The sequence below is a fragment of the Lissotriton vulgaris genome, chromosome 9 (assembly GCF_964263255.1).
Source record: "Lissotriton vulgaris chromosome 9, aLisVul1.2, whole genome shotgun sequence".
Taxonomy (NCBI): Eukaryota; Metazoa; Chordata; class Amphibia; order Caudata; family Salamandridae; genus Lissotriton; species Lissotriton vulgaris.
In genome coordinates this window covers 900,813,445-900,834,492 of record NC_141697.1, presented here as the reverse complement: position 1 = coordinate 900,834,492, position 21,048 = coordinate 900,813,445, and the positions used below count along the sequence as shown (strand labels likewise).

The 21,048-nt window shown below is 43.8% G+C and overlaps 1 protein-coding gene across 5 annotated transcripts in view; it reads left to right on the top strand.

Annotated features, from left to right (window-relative positions):
- The window catches only part of BICRA (BRD4 interacting chromatin remodeling complex associated protein), a 593,087-nt gene that overhangs the window by 267,894 nt on the left and 304,145 nt on the right, over nucleotides 1-21,048 (top strand). For all 5 annotated transcript variants that reach the window (XM_086938677.1, XM_086938681.1, XM_086938679.1 and 2 more), the window contains exon 2: nucleotides 12,794-12,854. The gene's annotated coding sequence lies outside the window, so the exon portion shown is untranslated. The remainder of the gene's footprint in view (nucleotides 1-12,793; nucleotides 12,855-21,048) is intronic.

The window sequence follows — 21,048 nt, the reverse complement described above, 5'->3', positions numbered from 1 at the left end:
CACATGGCTCTTGAAAGACGTGACAGTAAATAGCGCTGGGAGGGGGGCTGGGCAAGCATGCCATCATTCAAGAGCAGATGGTCAACGGTGACACAGTTACTGTGTGTTAAATTAAACAAAGCAGTTGAGTTAACGAGTGGGGACTGTGTTTAAATCAAAGAAAGACACACGAAAGAAAGAGAAAAGGAACGACAGAACAGTGGGATAGGAAAGATTACCTATGAAAAAGGGAGACACAAAGGAAAATAAAGGAATGTAACGAAAAAGAAGAAAAACTATACGTGAGAATTGCAGCGGAAAGAGGATACAAGAGAAAATACAGCGATAAAGGAAACAAGCCGGATAGGGGCGGGAGAGCCTGGTGGGGGGGCGGGAATGCGAGGGAGGAGAAGTGTGGCAGGCGGAATGCCTATGTGCGAAAGCGCGATGCGCTTGGAGAGAGGCCGGATGGGGGCGGGAGAAACTGAAAGTACGAGTAGGAGGGAGGCTGATGCGCGTGCTTGTTTGGTCACGTAAAAGGCCAGAGTTCTTTGCTTCCTTCCACTCTGAATGTAGTTTGCCTGAGTGGGGCCCTCCACGGTAGTGCCCGTTCTCAGCTCGCGGTCTCTTCCAGGCACTCCTGCTTTAATGCATTTGCTCAGAACTTCTATAAGATACTCCTGAATGGGGCATGCCCATCCAATGACCAGGCAAGTATCATACAACATCCCTCTAAGTTGTGGGCCCTCACTCATGTCAGCCACCCAAGGGGTGGACATTAGTGATGAACGCAAAGGCCCAGTGTAGCCTTTTCATTCTGATGACACTGCATCCCACACTCTGGTGCAGACAACATTCCACGTGCAACAGTAGCAAGGACAGTTCTGATTGTAATAGAAACCAAAAGCATTGAAAGCGCTTAAACAATGTGCCTGCAAGCTGGAAAAAATGGGTTTTGGTTAAAGTCGTATTCTGTTTTGTTTCAAATATTTACGCACAAACAAGAACCAAAAAAAAGACGAGGTCATTGAAACCAAAGCGGTCATTCGTCTGCAGGTGATCAGATGACTCAAGGGATCTGTTTTTCATTTGTGGCTCTTTTTGACTGTTATTCAAAGAGACTGGCTCTTTCTGTGCAGTTGGCTCGGCGCTTCGTACATCTGCAGTTAATGAAGTCCCTGCAACCACATCAGTTGTGTGTGCTGCAAAAACTCTTTGATCTGAAAATGCTAGTTCTGGCAGCAGTGCAACAGCGAGCAACCAGCACAGCACTGAGTTTATAGCATTCAGAACAAGAACAAGTCTGGTTGGGGCGGGAGAGTGAGAGAGTGGGAGGGAAGAGCTGGAAAAGCCCAGGCGGCTCGGCAGTGCGGCATGGCTGTGATTGCGTGGAGAGAGAGGGGAGGTGCTGGTGTGGGAGGGGGAGGCTGTGATTGCGTGGAGAGAGAGGGGAGGTGCTGGTGTGGGAGGGGGGAGGTGCTGGTGTGGGAGGGGGAGGCTGTGATTGCGTGGAAAGAGAGGGGAGGTGCTGGTGTGGGAGGGAGGAGGTGCTGGTGTGGGAGGGGGAGGCTGTGATTGCTTGGAGAGAGAGGGGAGGTGCTGGTGTGGGAGGGGGGAGTTGCTGGTGTGGGAGGAGTGCTGCTAGGGGAGGAGAAGCCTGATGCCGGATGGGGGCGGGAGAGGCTGGGCTTGCATGCAATGCGCGTGCATGTTCACGTGAACTTCATGAAAACCGCGGGGCTGAAAGCCCTTTGGTTTGAAGATGTTTTCGCCACATGAATTCTCGCTCCGCTCGATGCGCTTGCGCACATCGATAGGTCGCGAGACCTAAAAAATAATACATTTGAAAATACTTTAAAATGTTACATAAGCTGGAGGAGCCAGCCAGGCAGGAGTGAAACCGTGGACCTTCGACAATCTCTTAAAGTCAGGATCTGAAATATGGCAGCAAACTGACCAACACACTACGATGGAGACCGGCAAATGGTCAGAGGAGCACAAGGAAGTATATGCTGGTCCCCGAGTGGAACTGGCAAGGTGGATAACTGTGCAGAACAAGAAGCCGACTGAGGGAAAGCACTTAATCTCAAAAGTGGATACGCTCTAGAAGGTCATAAATAGCAGGACACAGGAAACTGGAGAGTGCTGTGACAGAGACAAGAAATGAGACGTAATAAAGTACCATTGGAGTGGTGCAGCGGGAATAAGATGGCTGGAACACTGCAGAGAAACTTCTAACCCAGATGGTCAGAAGTTGGAGTTCTGTTCTCCAATGGGGTACCTGGAAAATGGAAGTGTCTAAAGTGACTGGTGAGCAGTAGAGACACAGAGAAGACCTGTGGGATAAAACTCAAATAGATGGTGAAGTGAGGGGACCCGTCAATTAATCACAGTCCATTTAGGGCCCTGCCAGTGAAAGCAGATATAAATGAAACGAGGTAAACACATCGAAGATTTGTAGTAGTTGACCAGATTGAACTGATAGGGCAGGGTGGGCCGCTTTCATGCAGGGTGCTAAAAAGTAACAGTGGGACTCCAACCCAGGGGCGTGGAAGTGATCACCACCTGATTAAGCTGGTCGCAGCAGGAGAGCGAGCAGTGGAAACTGCCTGATAGTGGTCAGAAAAGTTTGGAATGAGTCCGAGAGAGGAGGGGATGGACAAAGTTTGAAAGGGGGATTTTCTTTATAACAAAAAACTTAAATGAACTTTTACTCATATGCACATGACACTTGGTAAGGTTTTAGTGGTTGGAGAAAACACCTCTACATAAATACCCACATATGCATCCAAGCAGCAATTGTGTTCTGATGTGCACATTTATCTTGAGGTGAAGCATGTAACATTTTCATGACATTTCATAAAGTTTTAGCAGCCGGCATCCATTCCTCTATTTATGCACCTATATGTACATAGAGGGTGCAGTTGTTACAGTGTCTGATATGCAGATGTATCTTTTGGTGCAATATACATTTTTCTTCCTTATATAAATGGCTGCTTATAACAGAAAGCATGGTTCAATGTACAATGACACCTGTATAACAGCTTCCCCCCTATACCGTGAAACGTATACTTTGTCTTGTCAGTGACCTTTGAAGAAGTGCCTGTCAACCTCTACATATTAGCACACACTTTTGGGAAAGAACTGGTGCATCTACCCCCCTCCCCCCCCCCCCCCCCCCCATGATAGAGGCAGATAGAACTGTAATCCCATAGCCAGACAAGGATGCTTCAAACTGCAAATCTTGGAGACCGATTGATTTTTTTAAATATATTGATGTTAAGCCTTTCACAAAGGTCTTGGCCTAACGTCCAGACATCTGCATCAATGAAGTGCAGTGAATAGTTAAGTTTGGGTTCTTAAGAGATGGAAAGCAGGAGTTTAAGGGGTGGAATGCCCTATAGTCTGTGCACATCTACTAAGTGGCATGCTTAAGGGTACTTGCCTACCCCTTTGCAATCTCTTCCTGTGCTGGATAAAGTTGAAAATGTACTACTTACTTGGGCAGATATAAAACTTTTTCCAAGGTGGGGGAAAAAATGGTTGTATGGAAAGAGAATCTGCATTTGCTCAACAAATTTCCGCGTTTGAAAATGTACATGCCTATAATTGAACCCTCCAGGATTTAGCTATTTGCAAAACAAAGTGCAAAATTGGGACATTTGTAAACAATGCCACAAAGCCCCTGCAAAATCTTAAATTGGAAGCTCTTTGATCCTCCTTTAATGGACCCTGCGCTGAGATGATAGGTCAATAAAAAGAGGGTGGGCAGGAGAGAAGTGTTTTTATTCTCTCTCTCGTCAGACAACTTTTCTTTCATTGTTAGCCTCTCACCCCTTTCCTTCCTCCATGGCATTTTGACATTCAGGCTGATCATATAGCCCTATAGGTGTAAACGGGGGTCTTTTGCCCCATTTGACCAGCGTTTGTGTGCATGAATACGGGCAAAGCCCAATGTGCCCGACTGTGGATGTTCATAAACTGAACTGAATGTTGTCTGTTGGAATGTATTTGAATTCAAAAGGCGACTAAATAATATTTATCTAAAGCTATTGACAACTCTGGATATAATTATGATCCAAGAGACTTGGAGTATGACCACTCCTTGGCAGATTATGATAGCAATTTTATACCTGCTATTCCCAGCTTGAAGGCACGTCACCAATGTTGTCTAGCCACTTATATTTATAAACATCGGAAATGCAAGTTTTGTAATGTACCATACAATTGTACTTCCTTTTTAGGTCTCGCGTGGCGTACTGTGCACATGCGCAGTGGAGCTCGCGAGAGTTTGTTTTTAGGAATACTTCACTAGCGAGGGTTATGCCCCACCCTTCTTCTCCATTGGCTGGCCTCCTAAACGGTGGCCAGCCATTGGAGAAGAGGTCCTAGTGACGTTCTCCTTTCCTGCTAAGCCCTGTCCTTTTCAGACGGGGTTCCTTGACTTACTGCTGGCGTAAAGGTTTCTTATCTTTTTCATGGGTCCAGATGGCCCCATCAAGAACATAAGGAACCTTTTATGCCAGCAGCAAGTCTGGCCTCAACGCTCCCTCCTCGCGAGAACTCTGTTTCCGGTCAGCTGGGTCCTGTTGTTTACCATCTTCAGATTGTTTCTAAGGAGGGAAAAAATCATGTACCTATCAGTATCACGCGGCAAGCAGATTTCTTAGTGTGTTGGCTCTGTTTAGGAGCATTATTTCCACAGGAGTGGCGAAAACAATATACATTATGTTTTATATACTAAATCCACAAGGGAACTGTCGGCACGAAGGAACGCGATAGTAAAGCTATTGAGGCTTACGTTGTTTACAAACAGACTCATTTGAAATTATGGTTTGGGAAGTAATAGGGTGTGCCAATCCCTGTGCGGCCTTGCGATGACGTCGGCGGACTCTGGGCCGCAGCGGTGGTTGCGGTAAAACACCCCATTACTTTCTGGCTACACATGCTTCCTACCCCACACTGCACCCCTGTCTACTTCTTTTCAATACGGGACTATGTGCACAAACACCCCCGAACAGCACGGGAACACAAAAGTGACAAAATGGTTCCCGATTCAGTGGAAGCTGTCCGATGGGAGGCTTTGTGAGATCTTTATCCGAGGCCAAATGTTTTCACAGGGTCGCACCATTGTGAAGCCGAGCGGCTTAGAGGGGCCCACAACACATCCCTGGAGAGTTGGCAGACTACATTAAACGGCTTGCATTAGCATGTTAAAAGGGCTCGATTCGTTCTTGCAGCCACCATTTTTGGCAGCCGGTCCCGCGTGTGGGTGGTTTCCCCTACAAATGGTGATGAACGGGAATGTCTCCTCTGTTTCATTGCCTCTCAGCTCAACGCCGCTGGTGTTTTATGTGTCACTTGGTAAATGGAATAGAAACATATCAAATATTTGTATATATTGATGTCTGAAGCGCCAATGCAACAGACGCATCCTTCGTAAAACACCTTAACAGCATGGAGTCTTTCGTGCGCATTGTGCAGCAAGGCTTCAATTGACTCTAAAGCAAGCAGTGGAAACAAGCCCCCGTTCCCTGGTTTAGTAATAAAACCGCTATAATCGGGATGTAGCGGACCCGCACACATCTGAGTCTCTGGGCCCAATGCCTTCCTAAGGATTTGTGGGGCCCAGGGTAAGATACAACCCCCCCTCCATCCCATCCCATTGTGGACATCTTTGAAAGTTTTAATGTTTTTAGGCTCAATTAAGCCCGTTTGATGCAAAAACATTGAACTATATGTTGAACTTTGCAAAAATAGCCAAAAGCTCAAGCTGTCTGGTGTACGCCAAACAAACAGCAGCAACAGAAACATTGAACACTCATTCATAGAGCCATTTCTTTAGAGCTTGTTTAACTCGTGATTATCACGGGCCGCATTCCCCAAAGCCTTTGATTCGCTCCAATGTGCGTGAAGGCATCAGTGCACCCTACCAGCCGGCCACCTCCCACTCCTCGCTCTGGACCACTGCACCTCACAGGACCCCTGATGGTCTCAGTACATTCATCACTGCCAACCAATTATATTTTAAAGAGAGGAGAAACATTTCTTCAGATGTGAGTTACCTCAATGGGGTCCACTGAAGCGAACCAGGAGAACTAAAATTACCAGAATGCACTTGGTTACGAATGGGCAAGTACGTGGCGTTACAACCGGAGCTGCCGACTTTGGACTGGGTTCCAGTCTCGGCGTCGGCTCAACATCTTGTGATTCTGGGCAAATCACTTAATCTCTCTGTGCATACCAAAAATGAATGTGTCGCTGGGTATTGTAACTGATTGGCCTGTAAAGCACCCCAGTGCCTTCAGGACGAGTTCCTGCTAGATAGAACTGCCCAAAAAAAAAGATAACTCAGAACGTGAGCACAAACTTTTTATAAACATTGTCTCGTCCAATAACTGTAGTTTAGATGCGGACTCTTATGTAATTTGTGGTCATTACACATTGAATGCAAATAGATCACAGACTCGAACATTTGCACTCCGTTACCACCGATGATGTGCTGATACTAGGGAAGTGCAAACACCTCGAAATGACCTTTGAATGAGGCCTGTAGTGTGGGAAGTAGCACCTTATTGTGAGTGCGACATGGATTGGCACTACTTCAGCATGCATTCAGTCAAAATGTGACAGCAAGACGTCCCTTAAAATATAGGCTCATTGTACCATCTGTGTCTGCCGTGCTACTTGTTTCTGCTACATTTCACTCCACCCTTATGCTAGTGGTAATATTGGGGTAGTCACTAAGAAGCACCGTGCTAATGCGCTGTCAAAAATCTGAGGCAACGGTATAGATGTGCGGTAAGCCGATTACCACATATTTTTACCCCTGCATTCCATTTCTGCTGCCCTCTAAATGAGAGGCGTTCTCAAACAGTAAACTTTAAAATATACAAAAGCCAAACCTGGTGGTTTTGTCAATGCTTGTTTAAGGAGGGACCTTAATTTTTCTGCCGTTCCAATGAGGCACCATACTTACAGCGCTCTCCCCTCTGCCTTTGCTTCCTTCGCCCCTCTGTATCTCGTTCCATTTCTGATCCCGTGTGCACATCTCCCTCCTGCTGCCCTGGTTTCCATCTCACCCTCTATTCCACTCCACTTCTGACCCTGTGTGTGTGTGTGTGTACGTCTCCCTCCGCTAGGTTATGTCTCCCCTTTGCTATCTTAATCCACGCCTGGCCCCCATGCATGTCACTCTCTGCTCGTTTACGTCTCCCCCTCGCTTTCTTTCCCCACTTCTGAACACCTGTGTATCTCTCTGCCCTGTCTCTCTCTCCCCTTATGACCTCCATGAGTGTCTCCCCCTCTGCCCTTGTCCCCCTCCCCTCCCACTCCCTATCTCTCTCCACTTCCCTGTTTGTCCCTCTCTGCCCTTGTATCTTGCTCCTCGCCTGGCCCCCATGCATGTCACTCTTTGCTTGTTTCCGTCTCCCCCTCGCTTTCTTCCCCCACTTCTGAACACCTGTGTATCTCTCTCTGCCCTGTCTCTCTCCCCTTATGACCTCCATGCGTGTCTCCCCCTTCTGCCCTTGTTCCCCTCACACTCACTATCTTGCTCCACATCCCCATGTCTCTCTCTACCTTTGTTGCCACCTACCCTGTTCTTCTCTCCCCTTCAGACCTCCATGCGTTTCTCTCTCTGCCCTGATTTCCTTCTCTCTCGCTCCCCTCCTAATGCTTGTGTGTGTCTCTCTCTACCCTTGTATCCATCTCCCCCGGGGGTCTCGCCCCCCTTCTGACCTCCAGGGGTGTCTCTCTCCCTCTGCCCTTGTTTCCTTCTCCCCCTCTCTATCTCGTTCCACTTCTGACCCCTTGTTCAATAGGCCAGCAGATTATTTTTGTAACTGCACTGAGTAGAAGTAATTGTTGTAACCCATGACTGGTACTCCTGAGTTCATATTGTATAATCTGAGAGTTTATAAAATAACAATGTTTGAAGTGTGTAAATGCCGCTAAGAATCTGAGTGGTGTACTAGCTAGATTGCAAACGAGGCATGAGGGCACAAGGTCATGAAGAGGGGTCAGGCTTTGGGCTAAAATCTGACCCCCAACATCCCCCCAAACAAAAGCTTCTGAAGCTACCACTAATGCCATCGGGAGTAAGTAAAAAAAAAAAACCATGAAACGCAGCAGCGCCCACCCTCCAGATATGAGCTGGAAACCCACATCCCACAACCCACATCTGCAGTGTGAGAGACAGCAGTGTGTATGAGAGACAGCAGTGCGAGAGACAGCATTGTGTGTAAGAAAGACAGCAGTGTGTGAGAAACAGTGGTGTGTGTGAGAGAGACGGCAGTGTGGGAGAGACAGCAGTGTGGGAGAGACGGCAGTGTGGGAGGGACGGCAGTGTGGGAGGGACGGCAGTGTGGGAGGGACGGCAGTGTGGGAGGGACGGCAGTGTGAGAGAGACGGCAGTGTGAGAGACCTTTTATTTATGTTTTGGTTTTTGAAACCTAAATAAAACACATTAATTGCTATGTCAATATCTCAAACTCGCTTAAATACGCGACCTATTGCATTGCAAATGCAGTAGGTCTCGCATTTGCGAAAGATTAAGCTATTGGCATTGCAAATGACAATGCCATTTATCTGTTTTAAAAACCAACACATAAATAAAAAGTTTGTCATTTACAATGCCAATAGCTCTAACTTTTGCAAAGGCGAGACCGTTGCATTGTAAATGCTTGTTGGTAGTTATTTGCAAGTTTACTGGTCAAATCTCCACTTTGTAAATTGCTTTGTAAATGTGTATTACAACCAAAGTAATGCTTTGCTATATTTTCTTAGCATTTTTTATGGCATGTTATTTTACTAATGATTGGTGGAGATTTTAATTGTAGAATCTTAAACAGGATGGGAAATGTGTGCAACATATCTGTTAACGGTGTCAAATCCCGGCCTTGGGCGTAGGCTTTTATTGCTTTAATTGGGTGTTCAGCAGAATTGATAATACTAGGGATGTGAAACAAGTTTGTTGTCCAATTGCGAATATGTTAATTAAAAATCTGTTATAATTAAGCACTTTATGTCGTTTTGTCTTCCTTTTAAAACTCCTAGGGTCGGATATTTGAAACCATTCTTTGTTGAAAATCGCGTTTTTACTGTTAGTGTGGCATTTGAACATTTAAGAGAATTGAATTCTGCTGGGTTTACATTGCATTTGCTTTGTTTTTCTAATGCTTGTAAGAAAGACCAAGGTCCAAGAAACAACAAATTATAATATTCACAGATTTTTTGTAAACGAAATAAAAAGCAATAAATGAATCCATGTTTGAATAGCAAAAAGAGAAAAGTGCAAAAAGGAAAAGAAAAATATAGAGACCCACATACAATATTACTTCCTGAAAAAATATAGCAAATGCATTCCTTTTTATAAATATTAAAACAGTTAAGATAGTGGCACTCAATGAAATATGCTGGTACAAAGACAATGTGTATTACAAACTAGACAGGTTGCAGACAAGCAATACATGTCACATAGAGGGTACAACCTAAAACAAAATGATGTGTCCTTTATTAATTTTATGGCCACAATGCGTCAACGGCGTTTCGACCTCTAGAGTTACACAGTCATCATCAGGACTGAAATTCAATAGAGCGTCCAAGGATTCTATTCAAAATAACACTCCAACCCAGTATTTACTTGCATAGGATTCCAAAATTCATTAAAATGTAAGATGGGCAAGCATAAAAATTATCCTTCCAAGGATATTGAGAAATTTCAAGAGGGCTACATCGGTCCATATAATTCAACAGATCATGCCAGGTAAGAGGTGATCAAATCACCCAGATACTGCAATGCCACAATGTTAAGAAAACAACCCAATAGTAGCAGCACCAGCAAGAAAGCCTTTTTGCACTGTTCTCTTTTTGCTATTCAAACATTTATTCATTTATTGCTTTTTATATGGTTTAAAAAAATTCTGTGAATATTGTAATTTGTCGTTTCTTGGACCTTTGTTAGGATCAGACACTGCCCCTGGTTCTGGTGTTTGGGCTGCCCTTGTGGCTGCTAATGATGTAAGGAAGACCAGACACAGCATATTTGGTTTCTTAAATTCTGCTTTTAGACATTATACCAAAAGTTTTGCGAGATAGTGTGTATTTTAGTATTCAAACTGTTTTAATAATTGATGATATTCATTGATAATATTTTATGGTCTATTATGTGTAATACACTTTATTGCTAAAACATTTGTGCATTCCTTAAAGTCTTAAATTGACACCAATGGTATGGTACATACCTTTGGGCGCACTTTTATAACTTTAAGAATTGGGCCCCGATCTATTCTAATTTTGCCCATAATTATTTTGCATGGGTTTCCATTATTAATCTTTTTCCTAAACATTGCCATCCATCAAACATGTTTAAACTAAGTGATACCTACGATAAACGGAACTTTATTTTTGAAAATGTTTTTTTATCCAGTAATAGAACAAACAACATTAATAACGGAGCCAGCTACTTAGTCACAGCACACACATACTGCGCTCTAATAATGTTCGAATTACTATACAAAAGCAAGTCCCTGCATCCTTGGTATTTGGAGAAGACAAAACTTATTATACATTGCACATCCAGTGAATGGTTGATATGAACTTTACAAATGTAACCCCATCTTCACTTAACATTTTCCCAAAGGACCTGTTGTTTTACCTCCACTGTGTATTGAGAGATCTGCCCTGTTCACACACTGGCATTCATGGGCATGTCCTCTAGTCTGATGGTTTCGCTCATTGGGCTGTTCCTTCTAGCTGTCGTATGCGGGCCCAGTCCAAAAAGAGACCCCATATGTCCCTTGGCCTTGATGCCGATGGCATCCGTTCCCAAAAAGTGTTCAGTTGTGTATGGCAGAACGTCACATCCTGAATCCAGTCTTTTATGGAGGGGGTGGTCCTCCTCCATCAGTACATAGCTAACCTCCTTTTGGCCAACAGCAATAGCATAGCGTGTAGATTACGGAGGATAAATGGTACTTAATGTAAAAAAAAAATAGTTCAGTAGTATTGTTTTTGCAACTTGCAAATATTTTCATGTACATTTTATTTTAAATGCAAACAATTGCTATTTTTTACTTTCATGCTTTTGCAGGTCTTTTAATATAATCAGGATGACTGCTGGGAACAATATAAATGCCCTCAAATTATTAAAGGTTGCAAACGTTTTTACTGGAAGTAATTCTTGCCGGGCTCATCCTGTTTTCTTAAACTTGTCCCCCTAATAGTAAAGCCTTTGCATTAATGAAGGTATAGAAGTTTGAATAGCTTTTTATGTGGAAACAAACCATGCCTTGGTGTATGACAATCAGTTTTCACAGATCAATACTGCGGTCCTGTAAACTGGCAGCCAAAGGATTTGTGCTGCAGCATGTTGAAACTAATTGTCTATTGGAAAAAATAACATGGAAACGTGTTATCCTTTACCCCAAACCATGTGTCCTGGACACTCGTTGGTGTATATAGGAATTCTATAGCCATGTAGGAACCCCCCCCCCATTTAATTTGATTATTAACTAAAGGCATTTAGTGCTAATGGTACATATTGAGTACATTAGCTGTAGAGTGTATACTTTGGGATGGTCTATGTTACATTTCAGCCATGTTGCGTGGAAGTCGGTATAGTCCATTCAAGCTTTATTGGTTGGATGTTAATTGAAAATTATTCTCATACCTATTTTAGCTTTTATAAATTCTGATGTTTCTTATACCAGATTATGTTCATTGTCACTGACTTTAATTTGTCTTTCAGTCTCCTATCTTGTTTCGATTGAAAGTGTACGATTAATTTCACGATTGAGTGGTGGTGGTCTGTCGAACTAGCCTAGAAATAGACCAGTGTAGGAGTGTAGAAGGGAGCAAATCTGAACACTCACCTTGCCCACGCCACCGAAATTTACAACTCTATGTGGAATTCATTGGTGTACTTAAGATGCATAATTTAATAGAATGACTGATGTTACCTTAAAAATCATTTCTCGGTGCTTCATGTAGATATCTGAATTTGTGTAAAGAAAACTTTCTACTGCTTCTATTTGTTTTAAATTGGCATGCATAGTCCTTAGCTGCATTACATATTTAACTTTTCTGGCACTTTGCTTATGTCTTATACATCTTTTCACAAACACTGGTAGTGTGCACACACAAGGCACCAGAAATATAACCATAAATTCTAAATACTTTCTGTAAAAAATGTTTTTCAGGAAAACCTGTCATCCAGTCAGGAATTTACGTTTTATGCTATTCTTCCATAATGTGTCGACTAAACATGCTAGGTACCTATCATTTCTTTATCTATTATCATTTTCCTTAGCTATTATTCGTGTCATTGTTTTAGTGTAATGTTTATACTTTGTATAAAGATGCGTACCATTGAGCACAGTACTTGATTATCAAAATCTAAATATTAAAAGCTAGATTTCTTCACAAGAGTGTAGCAATGTAATGGTATCTAATATATTCAAGAAAAACAGTCCCTTCATCTCCTCAGTTTGCTTGTTAAAAAGAAAAAACTACTTGGGATGCAGTGGACCCCTGTGCACTGCACACAATCCACTAATATTTACACCCATGCCTGCCACACAGATGAGTTCAAATGAGAGAAATGTGTTTTATGCAATTGTACAAATGTTGGTTTTGGTCGAGACCTCCCTGATGGTAGCTACATATTACTTATTACATGTAATGAGCAAGTGAATGCACACCTGACCAAGAGAAATCTCTCCAGACATGTAACAAATTGGAACTGTTATACTCCATAAACAGAAAATGTAAAGATCTGCTATTCCTGCTTCATGGATTCCATTTTTCTTTTCAGGGTCTTGGTCTCCCCATTTAGACGGTGGTAGCCTGTGGCTCTCGGCCTTTGGACATATGAAGTAAGTGCTCTGGCTACTGTTTTCAGAAAACTAGAAATTTGACTTTTGCTGCTCGTTTTTTTATTTTGTGATCTGTCTGCTACTAGTGAATCAACTAGAGCAGTTGTTCTGAACCTGTGTTCCTTGGACCCCTGGGGGTCCACAAGGTTTACTCTGGGGCTCTGCGACTGTTTTACAAAATGAAATATTAAAAACGTTTTTTATATATAAATAAGGAAGCAACATTGAAAATCTGAACACTTTTCTATATTTGTGAGTTACACAACATATTCAAATATTTGAGCATTTGTTTTGTGAATACTTGCTTTTCTGCTTTAGTGTATTGTTTTAATGTACAAATCGTAGAAATTGCTTAGGCTGTTGGTCCCTAGCTTCCAATAATGACTTAGTGCTGGGTCCCTAGTTTCTGGCAATGATGCAGTGTCCACACAAGAGAAATGGTTAAGAACCACTGAACTATATGAGAAAGGGGAAATCTGAGGATAAGTCAATGAGCATGTGTGATGGAGATCCAAAAGTGGTCAAAGTGCTTTTCAAGCTATTTTTGTGTTTCATTTGTTTCGTCAAATAAAAAGATTGTTTTAAATGAGCGTCAACGGTTGGAGGTGCTGCTTGTTAAATTTCATCTTAAATGTAAATATATTGAACTATGCCAAGTAACTCATACATATAGACATTTCTTTGTAGTTATTACAATGTGAGGTGTTGTTCAATAGATCTCTGTTCAAATCCATTGACAAGCTAGGCTGTAGAGAGATGGATATTACTACAGAGGCATTTCAAAATCATTCCTTTCTATGGAGGCTGAATATCGAATTTCATCCCCTCTCTGCTGGTTTCTTGTTCCCATTATGCATTTATAGTCCCACCTCAGTGCGTCAGCAAACCTGTTGTAATTCCTGCATGATTCCCATATTTTTGAAATTTCTGTGTGCCTCCCCTGCTTTCATAAATAACCCTATTCACCTCCATACATTAAAAATGTATTAACATGTAGAGCCTTGAACAGTTTAAGCTAAATGTTTGACACCTCATCAGCTTACAGTTTGTTAAACCGCTCATGCACTTCTTCCTCACACTCAACTCAGTTTCTCTCTTACACCGTTCTCCACTTTTCCCTCTCCTATGACACTTGGTGAGAGATTTGGTGACAGTCTCCTCAAGTCATCATAATGGTAACATTGTGAGTGATGGGAACTATATTACACGATACAAAGCTGAAGACATTGTACAATGAACTAAGAGGGAGCCAATTTTGTTTTTTCTGAGTTGGCTTTAAACTGGTGTCATGATTGACAGTATGACCTGGAGCTGATGCTAGTCAAAACATAAAGGCACTGCTTCAAGACGAGAGTGCCTAAAACGTCAAATGGATAGAAGTTATTTGGGTGAGTGGGCCCCTGAGAGCAGTCCAATCCATTTCAGTTTGGATGAAAGTTATTCTTGCATTGTGTGCGTTACTAACAGCACCAGTAAATTATTTGGTCATTTAATTCTAGTATCGGTGGGCAGGTATCCTGTGTAAAACGCATTATAAATCGCACTGCTATTGATGTTTCCCAGCATTGTTTGCAAAGATGGGATAGTCTGTGTGAGTGCAGTACCCACCATTAAAGCAGGCAGGCACCGTGTAGATTTGTCATTCACTCTGAGGTGATAATGTGACCTGGATTTTTAGCCAATTTGTGCTGCTTTGTGATGCAGCTGTTTTATCCCCTCAGACACTTTCCTAGGTAGTCCAGTGGGGTGAAGAGTTGTTATAGACCTTCCCAGTTTTTTGGTAAGGTGGTTTGCATAGGCAGTCATCAAACCCTCTGCAGAGTGTCAGACTAGGGTAGGACTTGGGGACTGCATATGTCTGACTTCCTGGTGCAATGATGGTTGCACATGTATTTCCTGAATCAGACAAGCAACTCAAAAGCTAGTTTTCTCTCTAAATGTGTCTGAACTCTAATTTCCTGGGTGGTGAATTGATTTTAGTATAAAAGAGGATTTTTAGATTGTTGGTACCCTAGTGATCTAGTGGAAGGCTAGGGTTGAAAAATACCTTACAAACAAAATATTTCAATGGGGTCCATAAACATTTACTCAAAATTTTCATCCACGCTCCCTGGCAAATCCGCTGGGAGTCAAGTTTTATAATTCACTTAAGTTCTGATTAGTTAACTTGCTGTAAACCCAAACTATTTTGAACAATATTTATTACCTATCTAATCTTCACAGATCAACACTCTTTCCTCTCGTCAATGGACCATTAGTGGAGTTAGTTGGTAGTGATATTAACCGTTATCTAACTAATTCACTGATCTCACTGAAATAACCAAAGACTCTTGATAAGATTCATAAGTTTTATCTAAGATTTTCAGTCATAAATTGAACGCTCATTAATACAAATTCACAGTGCAAACTCCAACATTCTTCATATGGGAGAGAAAAATTCATTTAGCAAATACATCCAATAACCTAAAACTCATTCAACAAATCAAATGCAAAGAGTGGATAGATGTAGAGACAGAAGGAGCAAAAAAAGAAATACATTTGCAAAAAAAGTGCACATTTTAAGACAGAATAATATCTACCTAATAGAATGTTTGAAAACTACCCCTCTGACCAAAGGACTGGTGAGGGGGTCCCCTGAATTAGAATGAGGAGACACAGACTATAGGATAGGATCAGGACAGGGCAAATTCTTACTTGACTTCTCTACAAACCTGATGCACTTTGCGCGTCCCTCTCTTACACTCTCTCCCTTCTCGATGTTCTTCCGGAATCTTCAAATCTAATCAGGTTGTCATTCAGATCTGAATCTTCCCAGTCTGCTCTCTTCTTCTTCCTCTCTCGCTCTCTCTCTCTCTCTCTCTCTCTGTCTCCAGCAGCTTGATCTGGCTTGACCCTTGATTCTCTTGATGCTGCGCACTCGTTCTCTCTCCTAAGTTCTAAGTTACTCTAGTAATCGCCTTTATTTCTTCATGTCCCACCCTCAATAGTTACAAATATTAGTAAAATACGAAATATGATTGGACAGGGCTAGGGGAGTCTTCATCACACTATGCGGACATATTAATTAGTTATCAAGGTACTATTATCTCTCAAACCCTTCCCCTTTAGCTCATTCATAATTTTCTCTTCCATACATATATTGTTGCCATTTTAATAGTTCATTCAATACAGGCTACAGAGACGAGTGATACACTCTTCTCTTTCCCACGTCTTCTGTCCTTAGTTTTGGTCCGCTATTCAGCTTTTCGGTCATCGGGTCACATTATGAATCCACTGAGCATGCGCGACTCATTGTTGTGATGCGTCATTTTCCTCCCTTTGTCATAGGCATTACAGGCCCAAATGCACATATTAATAAAATAATCATAAACAGATGTTATTTTCTTAAACATAAAATTCTCACTGATCACCCACCAACTTCTACTCTATCCCATGTTATTATTTTCTCTGAGCAAAAGCATTACCAGCAGCAGATTTCTTTTAAGTTCAAGCAAGCAGATAACGAGCATGCGGTGCCCCAAGACCACGTTAGTCCTTCTTGCGCATGCTTGAGAGTTTTTCCCTCTCAAAGAGGGTTAGTCACGTTACCACTACGTAATTATGGTTTGCACATGCGCAAAGCATTTTTCCAAATTAAAGTGGGTTTTAGTCCTGTTGCACTTTATTCCACATTAAAAGGCATGCATAAAGCTTTTTGTCCCATGTTTCGGTGTCTGGTATTAGTTTTGTTTCATCCATAGTTTCAACGGTTAGTAAAAGTTATTGAAAGCTTGCTCTGAGCAATTTTTGTTTTCTTGGATCCATGCTCCTTCACTAGCACTTGCCTACACTTTCAGTATGTGAGCAGTTTTTTTGGTCATACAAGTGAAACTAACCAGAATTAACACAATGTTGTCTGCCTATTGAAAATAATATCCGAATACCGACCTTGTGGAGCCTGGACGGGGTCCAGTAGGCTCTGTGGAGGAGCCAGTATTTCGTTTGTGCTAGTTGTGGGGTGACTTTGTTCGTTGTTGCTGAGCTCCACATTTGTGCCCGTTCTTTTTCATTTAGCTGCCTGCCTAGAAGTGTTTCCCATGAGTTTGTCGTTTTCTTGTTTTGCGACAGTGTGGATGGGCTGAGTAGCTTATAGAGCTTTGCAGTTTGGTGACCTGCTGAGTTTAAGGTTTGCATGTATTTGATGATGCCTGGTTCTTCTCTGTGTAGGTTAGCTCTAGTTATGGCAGCTTTGATCTTGAGAAAGTTGTAGAGCTCTTGGTTTGGAAGGTCATGTAGTTGTTGTATGTTTGAAAATGTCAGCGGTTTTTGCTTGGTTTCCATCTGTTTGGGGAGGCTGATTCCTTTCTTGATCCATGTGTCGTTGTTCATTGTTGCCCCTTGGTATGTTACTTTTGTGTTGAACCAGATGGATTCCCATGTTGTGCCTCTCAGCTTCTGCATCATTCGCCTGTCTATTTTCATCAGCGCTTCTCTGGTATGTTTCAGTATTGGGCTTGACCTTAGGGGGTGCCTGTTTGCTGTTAGCAGAGCCATCGGGTCGAGGCCTCCCAGGAGGCCTTTTTCCAACTCTAGCCAGACTGGTTTGTACGTTTGTGTGTCCTCAATCCAGGCCATCCCTTGTCTTGCCAGGCAAGCTGTTTGGTATGTTTTAAAGTTTGCCAGGTTGAGGCCACCGAGCTCTTTGGTTAGTCTCAGTTTGAGTAGGCTGATTCTGGGTCTTTTGTTTCTCCATAGGAAGATGTTGATTATGTTGTCCAGTTTCTTGTGGAAGCTTTCTGTCATTGGGAGTGGTAGCATGCTTAGCGTGTAGTTTATTGCCGGCGTTATCATCATTTTTATCGTCTCTATCCTTCCCCACCAGCTGATATATTTTGGCGACCATAGTTCTAGTCTTTCTTTTATTTTTTTCAGCAGTGAGTCCTCGTTATGTTGTAGCGTGGATGCTAGGCCTCTCCCAAATTGTAGCCCCAGGTATTTGAGTGGTTTTGTCTGCCAGGCTAGGCCTGAGTCCCCGAGTACTTCTCTTGTAGTGTGGACGTTCATTGGTTTGCACTCCGATTTGTCTTTGTTGAGTTTGTACCCTGATGCTTCTGCGTACTCTCCTATTGTATCCATCAGCGCTGTTATTGACGTTGATGGGTTTGTGGTTGTGATGAGGATGTCGTCTGCGTATGCTGCCAGTTTAACTGTCTTCTCTTTGACCTTAACGCCCGTTATCCTCTCATTGTCTCTAATTTTTGCTAGTAGGGGTTCTAGTGCCAGCAGGAAGAGGCCTGGTGAGAGTGGGCATCCTTGCCTGGTGCCTCTTCCTAGTGTGAGCGTATCAGATGTGCTTCCGTTCACCACTATTTTTGCTTTGGGTTTGTTGTATAGGGCCATCACCATTGCTATGCATTTCTCCCCTAGACCGAATTTTGCCATGCAGTTCCTAAGGAATGGCCATGAGACTGTCAAAAGCCTTCTCAGCGTCCAGCTCTATCATGACTGCCTGTTCGCTGGTCTGTGTTGTATGGTTGATTAGGTGGCATAGTAGCCTTGTGTTGCCTTTCTGCCTGTAGGAAGGTGGCTACCTGACTATGGTTACCCCAGATTTTTTGCCTTGTGTTTAGCTGGTTTTCGACTTAGTTGGCCTGGTTCCCTGCTAATCAGGGCCCCAGGCTATCTGCTCTCTCTGTAAAATGGATTCCATGTACCCTAGGTGCATAACGAGATTGGCTTGGGTCACCTTATCAGCCCCTGTACAGAGCACTATAGGTGCCCAGGGCATAGGTGCATCCAAGGCCTACCAGGGGCTGCAGCATATCTTTTGCCACCCCTAGCTGGCTATCTAAAATTGACACAACTGGCTGATTACTCAGCTGGGGCAAGGTGGTGTAATCACCCCTTGCTTAGATATAGTATGCCTATATCTAAACCTATCTGGACACATATATACCTATCAGTCACTCCTAAGGCAGGCCGTATCAATCCTGGAGGCAGAGTGCGTGGTTTAATGTGAGATAGTGCCCTGGCATGAGCTGAGCCTGTCTGCAGCTGTCGGGAACAACTCCCTAAGCTGATCCGGGATAATGCCATACCATATACTATTAAGTGCCTTATAATCCTCGCGGTTATATTGCAACTTTGGTTTGGCTTTATCAAAAAATGTCGTGTAAGGTGTCATACGATTTGGAATACTATCCCCTCGACAGTTCTGTCGACGGGGATAGCATTCCACCCCTCTAGAGGGAGAAGACATGTTACTTTACTGAAACGCAGTTGATTTTTAAAAGAGCCTCAGATCCACAAAATGGATGCTTCTGCCACAGACACGAGCCTGACCTCCTGCTGCTGACCGAAACTCAACAGAGGAGGCCTGGACAAAGGCTTTCCTGTCGCAGGGAGGTGTTACACCACCCCAGACAGGAGATAGTGGATTGTAGCAGGGAGGTTTGAAAGAAACCAGACACTGCCTGGGGAGCACAAGGCTGCCCCTTGCATAATCCGGCCAAACCGGTTCTGGGGCACACCAGCCCCTGTCCCAGCGCGGCCTGGATCAAAGGAAAGGGGTGTATCCACCCCCTTCCTGGTTCCCACCCATAGGAGGGGACCTAGCAGGTAATCCAGCCCCCTAGATTGATATAAGAATGGGAGCAGTGCCAACACACTCAGATTATCCTGACGAAACATAAGAAACGAAACTCTGGGCCCTTCGACATCCTACTCGACGTAGAAGACTGAATAATCTCCCTTGTGGTCAAGGAGTGACCACCCTGTGCAAACAGGCACCATCCAGCACCTCGACGTCTGCTTTGTTGCAGTTCCCGCCGGAACTCGATTGACAGAGATCGACGAGATCAAGCTTGCCTGCCTTCTTACAGCCCGATCCACAGTCCCTGCAGACCTGAGACCCGTGGAGGCGACCAAAAGCGCGGGGCACGCCATTTTGAAAAGACCACGAGACGCTGACCGTGCAGCCCACGAGTGACCCTCGAAGCTGTACACCGGGGTTTGAGAAGCCCCAACCCTGAGCCACTCTTGCACCGAAGCTCACCCCTCCACACTCGACGAGTGCTGCGTGGGGCCCTTCTGCTTTCTTTGGCTCGACGCGTTGGCCCGGTCACTTGCCAGCTGGCTTGTGGCCCCTGTGCCGGCGAAAACCTAAAACCGACTTGTGATTCTGGTTGCTCTAGACTTGCACCAGCTCCTCTGAAAAGGAGCCCCCACTCTGACCCTCCTGGTCCGAGTGAGAAGCAATCTTCCAGTCCTGCGTGGGTTGCTCTTGCCAAGTGTTGTTGACTCCGATCTTGAAGCCGACAGCGCCGACGGTGAGAGCCTGCGTGGGACAGCTCGTGACCCGCTCCTGGACGTCGCAGATGCCCCAGAGCTCACGTGGCAGCGGAGAGAAGCTCCTCGACAACCACCTGATTGCGCCCGACATTGCCTGGTTCCGTCCTGGTTCCACCCTGGTCACTGCTGAGTGACCCAGACTCTGTCCCCTTTGCTTTCAGGTACTTTTCTACTCTGATCCACCCTTGGATCACACCGAACACTTCTCCTTCACATCGCCTGCAGCATCTTCAGCTTCAAGCACCAAGAACCTGCGTGACGAAACCTGGCGCCACTTCGACCCTATGCACCCGCTTCCTGTGGGTGAGGTAACATTGCAACGCCGGTGTTCCCACACTGGTACACACCTCTAGGGCCTGTGTCTAAAGTTTTGTCCTTCTAGGTTCAGCGGAAGTGTCCTTAAACTCTATTTGTGTAACTTTTACGCACCATTGACTTAATATTGGTGCATGCGTGTGCTTTAAGCGCTGCACCCGAATCTCGCGGGCTTTTCCCGACTTCAGCATTGCTTGTCCCAACTGCTCCCAGCGATTCCCTAGGCCTAACCACTGTTCGATTGGTATCTCTTATACAACTTTTTTAATATATGGTTTGAGTGGCCACCCGCCCTCATCCATAATTGTGCAACTTTGTATGTTATACTGTGGTTTTGATTTAACGCTTGTGCCCCTTTGCTCATAAAGAGTACTGGGGATTATTTTTTGTAATAAACACATATATTTTTATAATATATACTTGTGTGGTGTCCTTTCATTTGATATTACAGGATTGTGATTGGTAAAACAGCTCGCTTAACACGACCTCTTGAGTTTAGCCTTTAAGGCTGCTTAGTCTATGCTACCATTAAGATAGCTTGTCTATAAGG